We start from the raw sequence: 12,596 nt of genomic DNA, 5'->3' as shown, positions 1-12,596 counted from the left end.
CCGCACGGAAAACTCGCCCGTGTAAAAGGGGCCTAATACTGTTAACCTTCATTCCAGCATGTGTCCTTTCTTTTATTCAACTTTTCGTACAGATGAAAAAGTGATTTTTCTGATATGCAAATGAAGTCTCAAGGTGCCCAGAGGGGCGTTATTACTCTGCTCTAGTGCCCAGTAACGCCCCCCTGCAGTGCCCAGCCCGCCTTTCTTCAAAGCCCAGCACGCCTCCTAAGAAATAAATGTATTCCTACATCCTTGCCCAACCGGCGCCGCCCCCCCACTACGTAATTAATTCACTGCACCGTCCTTGCTTTCTTTCTTGGCCTCCGAAATCCTGCGCAGTATCGCTGAGTGCCTGCGCCTGTATGATACTCCTGCTCCAGATTACGCTCTGATTACGTCACTGGGCTCGGCACATGCCCAGTGACACTATTGAGGCTGTTGCCCTCAGGAGGAGGAGTATCGTACAGGCGCAGGCAGTAGTTTTCTTCTTCTGCTACCCATAGGGTAACCATGTGTCCCGGATCGCCCGGGTCAGTCCCGCATTTGGAAAGTCTGTCCCGGGTCCTGGTCACCCTCATGCAGTGTCCCGGAATTACCTGATCCGTCGCACAGCAGGAGATGAGCAGGAAATGCTAACATGACAGTTTTTTGGTTTAGACAGTTAATGTGTGCAGAAATACTGAAAAATGCACAGGCAGATATGTTTTTGCCAGTCTCAAGTATAAGTTTGATGAAATGCACTTGTGAAAGTAAGTGTCCCTGAATGGCAGTTAGGAAATGTGGTCAATGTGTGTTTCCTCATAAATTACCATGGCATCGACCTGTAGTTCTGAGCCTTAGGTCGAGCATGCTCAGTGTGTTGCTATCAATTCTCTAGCTAAATGTCTTTTGGGAGTGTTAGTGCGCTGGTGATTACTGAGTAGAGGGGCGGGACCGGACTGTATATCAGGCAGCCAATCAAACATCAACACTCACAGCAGGAAAGCTAGGGATTGTGGGGATTGTAGTTTTGTGAGAGAAGATCAGGCGCAATGATACTCTCAGTGTGTTGCAGGCTCACACAGGAGCTAGACAAATGGATTGCAAGGTAAATTGAAGCTCTGGTTATATGTATAGGTATGGGTTCTGGCAGGGTGTACATAGAAATAAATGGGCGCCCAGCTCCGCCAACTACCCACTGTTGGGCCATCCCACTTACAGTCCTGAGGACGGCAATACAGATGACTATAGAGATAAGTGAGCGCTTCCACAATGGAAGCGCAGTGCTCATCTCCTGCTGTGCGACGTGGCTCAGGTCATTCCGGGACACTGCATGAGAGTGACCAGGACCTGGGACAGACTCTCCAAATGCGGGACTGTCCTGGGCGATCCGGGACACGTGGTCACCCTATGGGTAGCAGAAGAAGAAAACTACTTTTATAACTACTGAACAGTAAATATGTGGAATTTGTGAAATATGTGAATTAGTCTAAAACATAAGTTATATTTATGGTAACCGGAATACCCCTTTAAACGCACAGTTTTATAAAAAGTTGGCGTAAACTGATCATATTTGCCACTGACATCTGAAAAATATCTAAATACTAAGTAAACTGTTGCAAAATGTCCTCAACAAAATCGGATGGTACATATTAGATTCTCAGCATATAACTGTATGTTCAGATTTCTCTTACTATCGATTATAGCAGCAGGACTCGGGTACCTTAAAAATTGATGATTTATTGAAGAAAATACATCCCATTTAAGTTTGTAGCAGGATTTGTATGAAAAATATAAATACAGTTCAGAGCGGCTATGAAGTTGTGGTTGCAGCTGTTTTCATTTGAGATTACCTCATGTTTGGATGACCAATGTCGGGCCTCATGTTAGAATTACCCAGGCAGGGTCATAGCTTCCTCACGGCTCCCCTATAGTCCTTGCTCTCCTTTTCATATGTTTCTATGTCAGTTACAGTGCATTCCAAAAGTCTTCAGACCCTTTCACTTTTTTTTGTTATGTTGCGGCCTTGTGCTAAAATAAAAATAAAAATTTTTCCCATCATTCTGCAAAGTTCAAAATGTTTGATAATTTATTAAAAAGGAAAACCTAAAATCCTGTATTGACATATATATTCAAACCCTTTACTTAGTATTCAGTTGAAGCACCATTGGCAGCGATTACAGCCTCCAGTCTTCTTGGTATGATGCCACAAGGTTTGCACATCTGGATTTGGGAATTTTCTGCCATTCTTCTCTGTAGATCCTCTCTAACTCTACCAGGTATGACAGCCAGCTCTAGGAAGAGTCCTGGTTGTTCCAAACTTTTCCATTTGAGAATTATGGAGGCTATTGTATTCTTGGGAACTTTCAGTGAGTAGAAATGTTTTGTACCCTTCTCCAGATCTGTGCCTTCACACAATACTGTATCTTATCCCACAAAAACAGATTGATATATAGTTTTGTCGGAAAAGATTCAGTAAAACTTGCAATTTATATACTTAAAAGGATTTTCCTCTGAATAGGTCATCGGTATCTGACCGGTGAGGGTCCAACTGTCACGGTCATATTGTTGTTTGACCGTGACGCGGTTGCCGTGCAGACTGGTTGCCAGTGGCAACGTGTTGTTGTCGGTTTGCACGTGCATTTCCCCTTTAAGGTGTGTCTCCCTGCGGTTTGGTGAGCAAGGGGTTAATCTCTAGCTAGGGGGGATTTAGGTGTGTCTTGGGTGTGGCCACTAGCTTGACTTTATCTGTGGCTTCCTGGCTGGGGGCAGTTGTACTCCAGCCTTGTTTGGTGATGGAGCTCTGCTCCTTTCCTGGGTGATTCTGCCCTGTCCTTGAGGGCCACCTTGTTGAACATAAATTGTCTTCCTTTTGTATACTCCTTATACCCCACCTCACTTGTATGTTAGGTGTGGGTTTATGTTCAGGGTGTGTTGTACGTCTTGATTGTTGTTACATGTCTGACTTGTTGTTGGTTTTTCTCCCTGTGGCATGGGGGTCCTGGCAGAGTCTGGTGTACTGGATACCTGTGTGTGTTGCTGGTACGGTGTAGTGTTTGGTGTTAGGGCTCTTGTATGTATGCACGGGTTCCAGTCGTGGTGACTTCGGCAGGTAAGTGTGTTGTCTTGTGTTCTTACCTGCCGATTCTCTTGCTGTGTATGGTCTCTCCTTTTCCCTGCTACTAGGCCTTTTGAGACTCCTGTTCTTCTGTGTCATGGAAGAACAAGGTGCCTCTCCTCAGCTCCTTTGTGAGTGATTCTCAGGGCGACTCAGGGCCTTAGGTATCCAGGGTATGAGCCGTCCTACATCCAGGTCCGCTCATACGGTGAGGAGTTAGGGAGAGGATTAGGGACTCTATAGATGGTGACCTGCTTCCCTTTTCCTGGCTTTTTGGCCTAGCAGCTATCCTTTATCCCTTTACTTTGTATGGTGGGGGTTTCTCCCACTCCTCGACGTGACACCGACACTTGGGACATCCGCCGTTCAGATGTTTAAGAAGGAACTGGTGCTCCCGATATCTGTTTGGTCTTGATATTAATATATAAACCATTACCATTGTTTGCCTCTAATACACAGTTGTACATTATCCTTTATATCACATGCTATGACTGTTTCTTTTTTTGTTGTTTTCTTTCTTTTTGTAGGATTGTGCTACTTTTTGTCCAGAGAACACTGCAACGCTCACAACTAAGGGTTTGTTTGACACAAGGACATCTGCTTTATCCTACCCTGTGCTCATTAAATACATGTTCAGACACTAATGTTGAAATGACTCAGCCTCCAATTTGATCTACTTCTTTGTTGGATTTTTCCAGGCTCAAAGTAGATCCTGACAATGTGACTCTCTAAATATACTGAAAGGAATGTTTGCAGCAGTGATATATTAGTCCATTAATAACTAAAAGTGTATTTGGTTGTATGTTAATGTAGCCTTCTAACCATTTTATTGCAGCACAAGCCTGTGTGCAATACTCTAGAGCGAGTGTACTTTGGAGTATGGACATCTGTGGACATTTGCCCCTATTGCTGCTATGCAAAGCTATCAACTCTCTACTTTATTACACTTTGAAGGGTTAACACGCACTGTGATTCATGCTGTTGTTTACACTTATACTGTTTTATATTTTTGAACTTTATTTTATGTTTATGGTAATATATCCTGTTCTTTGCACCGTTATTGCACTCTATTTGCACTGCACCGTGGAAGGGGTTAATTCACAGTCAGCTAATACTGAGAGACTTTTGGAATTTCCAGCCTGTGCACTGAGAAGTTATTCATTCACAGTTACCATAAAGGCTTATGCAGAGCTAAGTTTGGAAGGAAGAAAACAGACACAGCAAACATTTGACTGTCTGGTTTAACTCTGACAGACAATAGTTTACATCTGGAAACTGCTTAGTCATTCCCAATGACTTCTGTTGAGCTACAATAAAAGTCTGTGAACTACAACATTGTTTCTGTTAGGCTGTGCCTCTTCAGCTTCACCCCTCCCACTATAAGGTTCTGGGTCAGTTAGAAACTGTATAAAAGTAGAGCAGTCAAAGCTCCGAAAGGTCTTCAGATAGGGACCACTATTTAGTAGGAGAGAGTCTGACCGATTTTATGACTGACCAGAAGAACAACAACCACACAATGACTGAGCCACAGACCCTGGGCCACCAGCTTTTTGGCCTGGGTATCAGCCTTCTGAGAGAGGAACGGCTAGCTCAGGCCTGTCCTTAGCATAGAACCTTCTTCTGCCAGGGAAGTGACTGGAGAAGCCAGCTCAATGCATTGCTTGTATTGTTTTGCACTTGCGTTCCTCCAGTAAAGAAGCACACTGGTATACTGCAAACCCAGACTCTCTTATTTCCCATTGGGGTGCACCACAACTTACCATTCCCTTCAGAGAGTAGGAGCACATGGTGACACCTCAACGGTGTCTGGAGGATCTAGCATAGTATTGGGGCAATCTCAAAGCAGCTCACTGCACCTGTGTCACTACCAGAGCTTTGAGACGTTCTCACAGCTCTGTTTCTCCACCCCTGTGATGATGTCACTACTAGAGCTTGGAGGAGTTCCCTCTGCCCTGTTTCTCCGCCCCTGTGATGAGGTCTTTACTTTCGGTTTCCTTTCTCCCAGCTGTCTCTACTGTGTTTGATTTCGCTGCCTTTAAAATCACCCCTTCTCCTTTGTAGAGGTGCGGATTATACTTTTCATTTGAGCTGTATCTCTCGCTTGAGTAGCTTCACCTGTGTGATATCTTTTCACTGGATCTGTGTTCTGCTGAAGCAAGTACTTCGGATACTGTCTGCTGACTTTGGATCTGTTTTCACTGCAGCCGCAGCTCCGTCAGATAAGTGTTCAGACATTGTGTGTTTCTGTTTCTTTGCTGACTGGATCCGAGGCGACCCCGGTTCCGTCCATATACTGAGCAGGGCACCGGTGGCCGTGCCCCTTCCACTATTGTAGGGGTTTCAGTGGTCATCAGCCTGAGGTACGCGGGCATGTCTAGATCCACCATATGGATCCGGACATGTGCATAGCAGCTTAGGGAGAGCTTTTAGGGTCTGACAGGGGTCACCTTTTATCCTCCCTAGTTTGGGTCCGGTCAGTTGCTATTTACTGTGTGTTGCTCACTTACAGCCGTGACATTATAATCCGCCAAACCGTCCTTTTTTGACATGGATCCGCTTTCTGACCTGGTTGACCGCATGCAGGGTCTTTCTTTGGAGGTAGCGGATCTCCGTCAATCTATGACTCAGCTTCAAGCATTGGGCTTTGCTCCGGCCCATGGAGTCTGTTGCGAGCCAAAGGTCTCACTTCTGGAAACATTCTCCGGGGGCAGTGAGAATTTTGTTTGTTTCAGAGAGGCATGCAAACTCCATTTTTGCTTGTGTCCCCATTCCTCTGGTAATGAGGAACAGAGGGTGAGGATTGTCATCTCCCTGCTCAGGGGTAATGCTCAGACTTGGGCTTTTTCGTTGCCATGGGGGGATCCCTCCCTTCGATCCGTGGAAAGATTTTTTGTGGCCCTGGGGCAGATATATGATGACCCGGATATGATGACGTTTTTTATGCCAGAACAAACTGTCTGCGGAGCTTTATTGTTCTGAATTTCGGAGATGGGCAGCTGATTCAGGTTGGAATGATGCTGCACTCCGGAGTTAGTCCTCTCATGGTCTCTCAGAGAGATTGAAAGATGCGTTTGCTTTCCATGAGAGACCAACATCTTTAGAGTCTGCCATGTCATTGGCGGTACGCCTTGACAGGCGTCTAAGAGAAAGAAACGAGACCTCTCTGTCCAGTCATTTTCAGTCTAGGGGCAGTGGTGCGGACTCATTCAGTGTGCAGGGGGCTCATCCTCTCTCGGTTCCCTCTGTGGAGGAGCCCATGCAGCTAGGTCGACTTGCCCCTGATAAAAGAGGATTTAGTCCTCAGAGAATGGTGTGTTTTTGTTGTGGGGGCATAGGTCATTTGGCAAATGTTTGTCCGTCTAGGAAATTCTTGAACTGTACTAAGAGTTATAATAAGAGAAAAACCTGAAAAGGTAAATCATCAAACTCTGCTTCATCTGCTACTTTGGGCAAAGTTGATGTAGGAATTTATGCTTTTCCTCTGACCTGCAGTTCCCGTTTTCTCCTTTCTGCCAGGGTAGCGCTAGGGAGCAAAGTCATTTCTTGTGAAATTTTTGTCGATAGTGGAGCGGCCGTCAATCTTATTGATACTCAATTTGTAGCCATGCATGGTTTTCAGGTTTGCACATTAGAAAAGGATATACCTGTTTTTGCTATTGACTCTGCTCCACTCTCACAGAGATCCCTGAAGGGCATTGTTCACAATATCCGGTTAGCGGTAGGTGACACTCATGTGGAGGATATATCTTGTTTTGTCCTTAACGGATTGCCTTCTCCTCTAGTTTTGGAGTTACCCTGGCTCACTAGACATAACCCCACTATTGATTGGCAAGGAAGGCAAATAAATGAGTGGAGTGAGTTTTGTAGAGAGAATTGTCTCACAGCGATTTTTGCAGAGGTGTCTACTAAAACTGTGCCATCATTTCTCTCTGATTTCTCGGACGTGTTTTCCGAGAGCGGTGTTCAGGAGGTTCCTCCTCACCGGGAGTTTGACTGTCCCATTAACCTCATTCCCGGCGCCAAGCTGCCAAAAGCACGCCTCTACAACCTCTCACAACCGGAAAGAATCGCAATGCGAACTTATATCTCTGAGAGTCTCGATAAGGGGCATATTCGTCCCTCAAAATCACCTGTTGCCGCTGGTTTTTTTTTGTTAAAAAGAAAGATGGCTCTCTGAGACCTTGCCTAGATTTTAGGGAGCTGAACCGTATCACGATTCGCGATCCCTATCCCCTTCCTCTGATCCCGGACCTCTTCAACCAAATTGTTGGGGCCAAGGTTTTTTCCAAATTGGATTTGAGAGGCGCGTACAACCTGGTCAGGGTCAGAGAGGGGGATGAATGGAAAACGGCCTTTAATACCCCTAACGGGCATTTTGAGAATCTCGTTATGCCTTTCGGCCTGATGAATGCTCTGGCCGCCTTTCAGCATTTTGTTAACAGTATTTTCTACCATTTAATGGGGAAATTTGTATTGGTGTATCTTGATGATATTTTGATTTTTTCCCCTGATGTTCAGACCCATCAGGATCATCTTTTTCAGGTTCTGCGGATTCTGCGAGAGAATAAATTGTACGCCAAGCTGGAGAAATGTGTTTTTATGGTATCAGAGATTCAATTTCTGGGTTTTCTCCTCTCTGCTTCTGGTTTTCGCATGGATCCGGAGAAGGTCTGTGCTGTGCTGGAGTGGGAGCTTCCTGAGAATCAGAAGGCATTGATGCGCTTTTTGGGTTTTGCGAACTATTACAGAAAGTTCATTTTGAATTATTCCTCTGTTGTCAAACCCCTCACTGACATGACAAAAAAGGGGGCGGATTTTTCCTCTTGGTCGGAGGAGGCGCTTGCAGCTTTTTCTAAGATTAAAGAGAGTTTTGCGTCTGCTCCCGTCTTGGTGCATCCCGATGTTTCCTTACCTTTCTTCGTTGAGGTGGATGCTTCCGAGGTGGGTGTGGGTGCGGTTTTGTCCCAGGGCCCTTCTCCTGCCAAGTGGCGACCCTGTGCCTTTTTCTCAAAAAAATTCTTAAGAGAAACTATGATGTGGGAGATAGAGAGTTGTTGGCCATAAAGTTGGCTTTCGAGGAATGGCGCCATTGGTTGGAGGGGGCCAGGCATCCTGTCACTGTTTTTACCGACCATAAGAATCTGGAGTCGGCCAGGCGTATGAATCCGAGACAGGCCAGATGGCCTCTGTTCTTCTCCAGATTCAATTTTGTTGTTACATTCCGCCCTGGGATAAAAAATGTGAAGGCTGATGCTCTCTCTCGCTGTTTTCCGGGAGGAGGAAACTCTGAGGACCCGGGTCCCATTTTGGCGGAGGGGGTGGTTGTTTCTGCTCTGTATTCTGATTTGGAGGCCGAGGTCCAGGCTGCCCAGACTGAGGTACCTGCCCGTTGTCCTCCTGGGAAGTTGTTTGTGCCTCCTGAGTTACGTCACAAACTCTTCAAGGAGCATCATGATACTGTTCTTGCTGGTCACCCCGGGAGTAGAGCCACGGTAGATCTCATTGCTCGGAGATTTTGGTGGACGGCTCTTCGTAAGTTGGTGGAGGGTTTTGTGGTTGCTTGTGAGACGTGTGCTCGCGCTAAGGTCCCTCGTTCACGGCCTTCAGGTCCCCTTCTCCCGTTACCCATACCTTCCCGTCCTTGGACACACCTCTCCATGGACTTTATCACGGATCTTCCTCGTTCCTCAGGGAAGTCGGTGATCCTGGTGGTGGTGGACCGTTTTAGCAAGATGGCTCATTTCGTACCCTTCCCTGGTTTAGCCAGTGCTAAAACGTTGGCGCAAGCTTTTGTCGACCATATTGTTAAATTGCATGGCATTCCCTCGGATATTGTTTCCGATAGAGGCACGCAGTTTGTGTCCAGATTCTGGAAGGCCTTCTGTTCTCGCCTGGGGGTTCGCCTGTCCTTCTCTTCTGCTTTTCACTCGCAGTCGAATGGTCAGACTGAACGCGTCAACCAGAATCTGGAGACATATTTGCGCTGTTTTGTGGCAGAGAACCAGGAGGATTGGTGTTCATTTCTCCCTCTTGCTGAGTTTGCTCTGAACAACCGTCGTCAGGAATCTTCTGATAAGTCACCATTCTTTGGTGCATATGGGTTCCGTCCGCAGTTTGGTACATTCTCGGGAGGGGCTCCCTCTGGTTTGCCTGAGGAGGAGAGATTTTCCTCGTCTTTGTCTACCATTTGGCAAAAGATTCAGAGTAATCTTAGAAAGATGAGTGAGAAATATAAGCGTGTGGCTGATAAGAGACGTGTGCCTGGTCCGGACCTGAATGTGGGTGATCTGGTGTGGTTGTCTACAAGAAATATTAAACTGAAGGTTTCCTCCTGGAAATTGGGTCCCAAGTTTATCGGGCCTTATAAAATCTTGTCAGTCATCAATCCTGTTGCCTTCCGTCTTGATCTTCCACGGGTTTGGAAGATACATAATGTATTTCACAGGGCTCTTTTAAAACCATATGTCCAGCCCACGGTACCCTCCTCTTTGCCTTCTCCTCCGATTTTGGTTGATGGCAATCTGGAGTTTGAGGTTTCCAGAATTGTGGACTCTCGCATTGTCCGCGGTTCTCTTCAGTACCTTGTTCATTGGAAGGTTTTGGTCCTGAGGAGAGGATGTGGGTTCCGGTGTCGGACATTAAAGCCACTCGCCTCATCAGGGCATTTCATAGGGCTCATCCTAAGAAGGTGGATCCTGGGTGTCCGGAGTCCACCCGTAGAGGGGGGGTACTGTCACTACCAGAGCTTTGAGACGTTCTCACAGCTCTGTTTCTCCACCCCTGTGATGATGTCACTACTAGAGCTTGGAGGAGTTCCCTCTGCCGTGTTTCTCCGCCCCTGTGATGAGGTCTTTACTTTCAGTTTCCTTCCTCCCAGCTGTCTCTCCTGTGTTTGATTTCGCTGCCTTTAAATCACCCCTCCTCCTTTGTAGAGGTGCGGATTATACTTTTCATTTGAGCTGTATCTCTCGCTTGAGTAGCTTCACCTGTGTGATATCTTTTCACTGGATCTGTGTTCTGCTGAAGCAAGTACTTCGGATATTGTCTGCTGACTTTGGATCTGTTTTCACTGCAGCCGCAGCTCCGTCAGATAAGTGTTCAGACATTGTGTGTTTCTGTTTCTTTGCTGACTGGATCCGAGGCGACCCCGGTTCCGTCCATATACTGAGCAGGACACCGGTGGCCGTGCCCCTTCCACTATTGTAGGGGTTTCAGTGGTCATCAGCCTGAGGTACGCGGGCATGTCTCGATCCACCATATGGATCCAGACATGTGCATAGCAGCTTAGGGAGAGCTTTTAGGGTCTGACAGGGGTCACCGTTTATCCTCCCTAGTTTGGGTCCGGTCAGTTGCTATTTACTGTGTGTTGCTCACTTACAGCCGTGACAACCTGTAGCCTGAAGATAATCATTTCTGGAAATGGTTATATAATTGGGCTACTTGTGTGTGGTAATGTCATGAAACAACACTTTTACTGATCATACATGGTGTATGGCAACATAGCCCCATTCACTTGACCAGCCACTGGTTAGAAGTGGGCTGTGTGAGAGAAAAGCCAAGGAGGTGGGGATTCTTTTGTTCTAGGAAACAGTAAGGGTCTCAGCAGTTGGGCTACCTATTGATATGCCATAAATATTTTGGTGGGTAAATCCCTTTAAGCAATAGTAATGGATTCAATAGATTCTAAGGGGAACATTTATTAAGACTGGTGTTTTAGATGCTGATCTTAATAAGCCCCTGCACTGATAGTGGATCGCCAAGTTTTGTAGAGGCACCGCCGCTTCTAAATGTGAGACAGCTTCCTAGTTGTCTTAAATTTAGACGATTTTCCTTGTCTAAAACAGGCATAGAAAATGGTAAATAAGACGGGCCTGCTCGGCCATGCCCACCTTTTTAAACCTGGCTTGAGCAGGGAAAAGTCACAGATTACGACACAAAGGAATTGTCACGATGGGGAGTGGGGGAAACACTCCATACAATGTCGAGGATAAATAGGATGCCACCAGGCCAGAAACCATGGATAAGGGAGTCGGACACCTTCTAGCACATCCCTAAACCTATCCCTGACCTCCTAACTGTATGAGCCGGCCTTAATGGTAGGGGGGCTCATACTCCTTAACATGGGCCCTACTGACCTTAGCGATTCCTGGAAGAGTAAGATCAGGGCCAGAGACGACCTGCTCTTCAAAGACACGGAAGAGCAGGAGTCTCTGCAGGCCTAACAGCAAGGAGAGGAAGCCAAGTGGAACGCCAAGTAAGTATCCAGTGGCAAGAAACCACTGAACCAAGAACAATGTAATACTTAGTAAATTACCTGCCGCAGCAGCTGGAAGGAACCAAAGAAGAACACACCGAGATAAACTGGAATCCATATAAACTCACTGCAATCCAAAACCAACCGGATGCAGTACGTACTGACACACAGGAACCAGCACTCCAGCAACAGCTCACAGACTTGACTTTTGGTTCCCTCTGCAGGGAACCATGAGACCCCCTTCCGGAGGACACAACAGACAAACAGGGGAAATGTCAAACAACCATGCTGATCATAAACACCACACCGAACAGACATGGAACACCTAATGACATACAAATATCACCCTGAAAATAACACACCAAACTCACAGTCAACAAGTGAAGAAAGGCATAGGCAAAGAGACAAAGGGAAGAAAAGGGAATGAGATTGCAGGAGACTCACAGCTAACAAGTGAGGAAAGGCATAGGCAAAGAGACAAATGGAAGACAAGGGAATGACATCGCAGGAGACATCGATGACAACTAGGATGGCCCTCAGATAACATAGAGATAGGAGCAAGCTCCTACTCCAATAAAGGCAGGCGTTAAAGGCTACTTTCACACTTGCGTTCGGTGCGGATCGGTCTAGTATCTGCACAGACGGATCCGCACCTATAATGCAAACGATGGTATCCGTTCAGAACGGATCCGTCTGCATAACAGCTTTTTCAGATCTGAGTTTTCATGATCATGAAAACTCAGATCCGACAGTATATTCTAACACAGAGGCGTTCCCATGGTGATGGGGATGCTTCAAGTTAGAATATACTAAGAACTGTGTACATAACTTCCCCCTGCTGCCTGGCACCACCCGAGGGGGCTGTGATCCGCACAATTAACCCCTCAGGTGACAGGTCTGTGCGATGCGTCAACATACCGAGAGGCGGCCGGAATAAAACTACGACATGTTGCATGTTTGCTGTGCTGTCGCCGAAACTCCAGCCCTGCCCCCATTATAGTCAATGGGGCCGGAGCAGTCCTCCGGAGGCACGTGTGCACTAGGGCAGCAGGGACCCGGCAGGCTGTTCACCCGCCAGAACAGCCTGCCGGAGAAGACTAGACTAGGTAAATGTGGGCACTACACAAGGGTCAATATGGCCACGTTATTGTCCACCTCCTGTGGAACATGGTCATTGTATTTTATATAATGTTTGTAGGTGTTTTCCCTGTTATCTCCTGTATCAGGCCTGTTAGGGGTAGTTCC

This window comes from Bufo gargarizans, chromosome 3 (genome assembly GCF_014858855.1).
Source record: "Bufo gargarizans isolate SCDJY-AF-19 chromosome 3, ASM1485885v1, whole genome shotgun sequence".
NCBI classification, from domain to species: Eukaryota; Metazoa; Chordata; class Amphibia; order Anura; family Bufonidae; genus Bufo; species Bufo gargarizans.
This window is presented reverse-complemented; position numbering follows the sequence as displayed.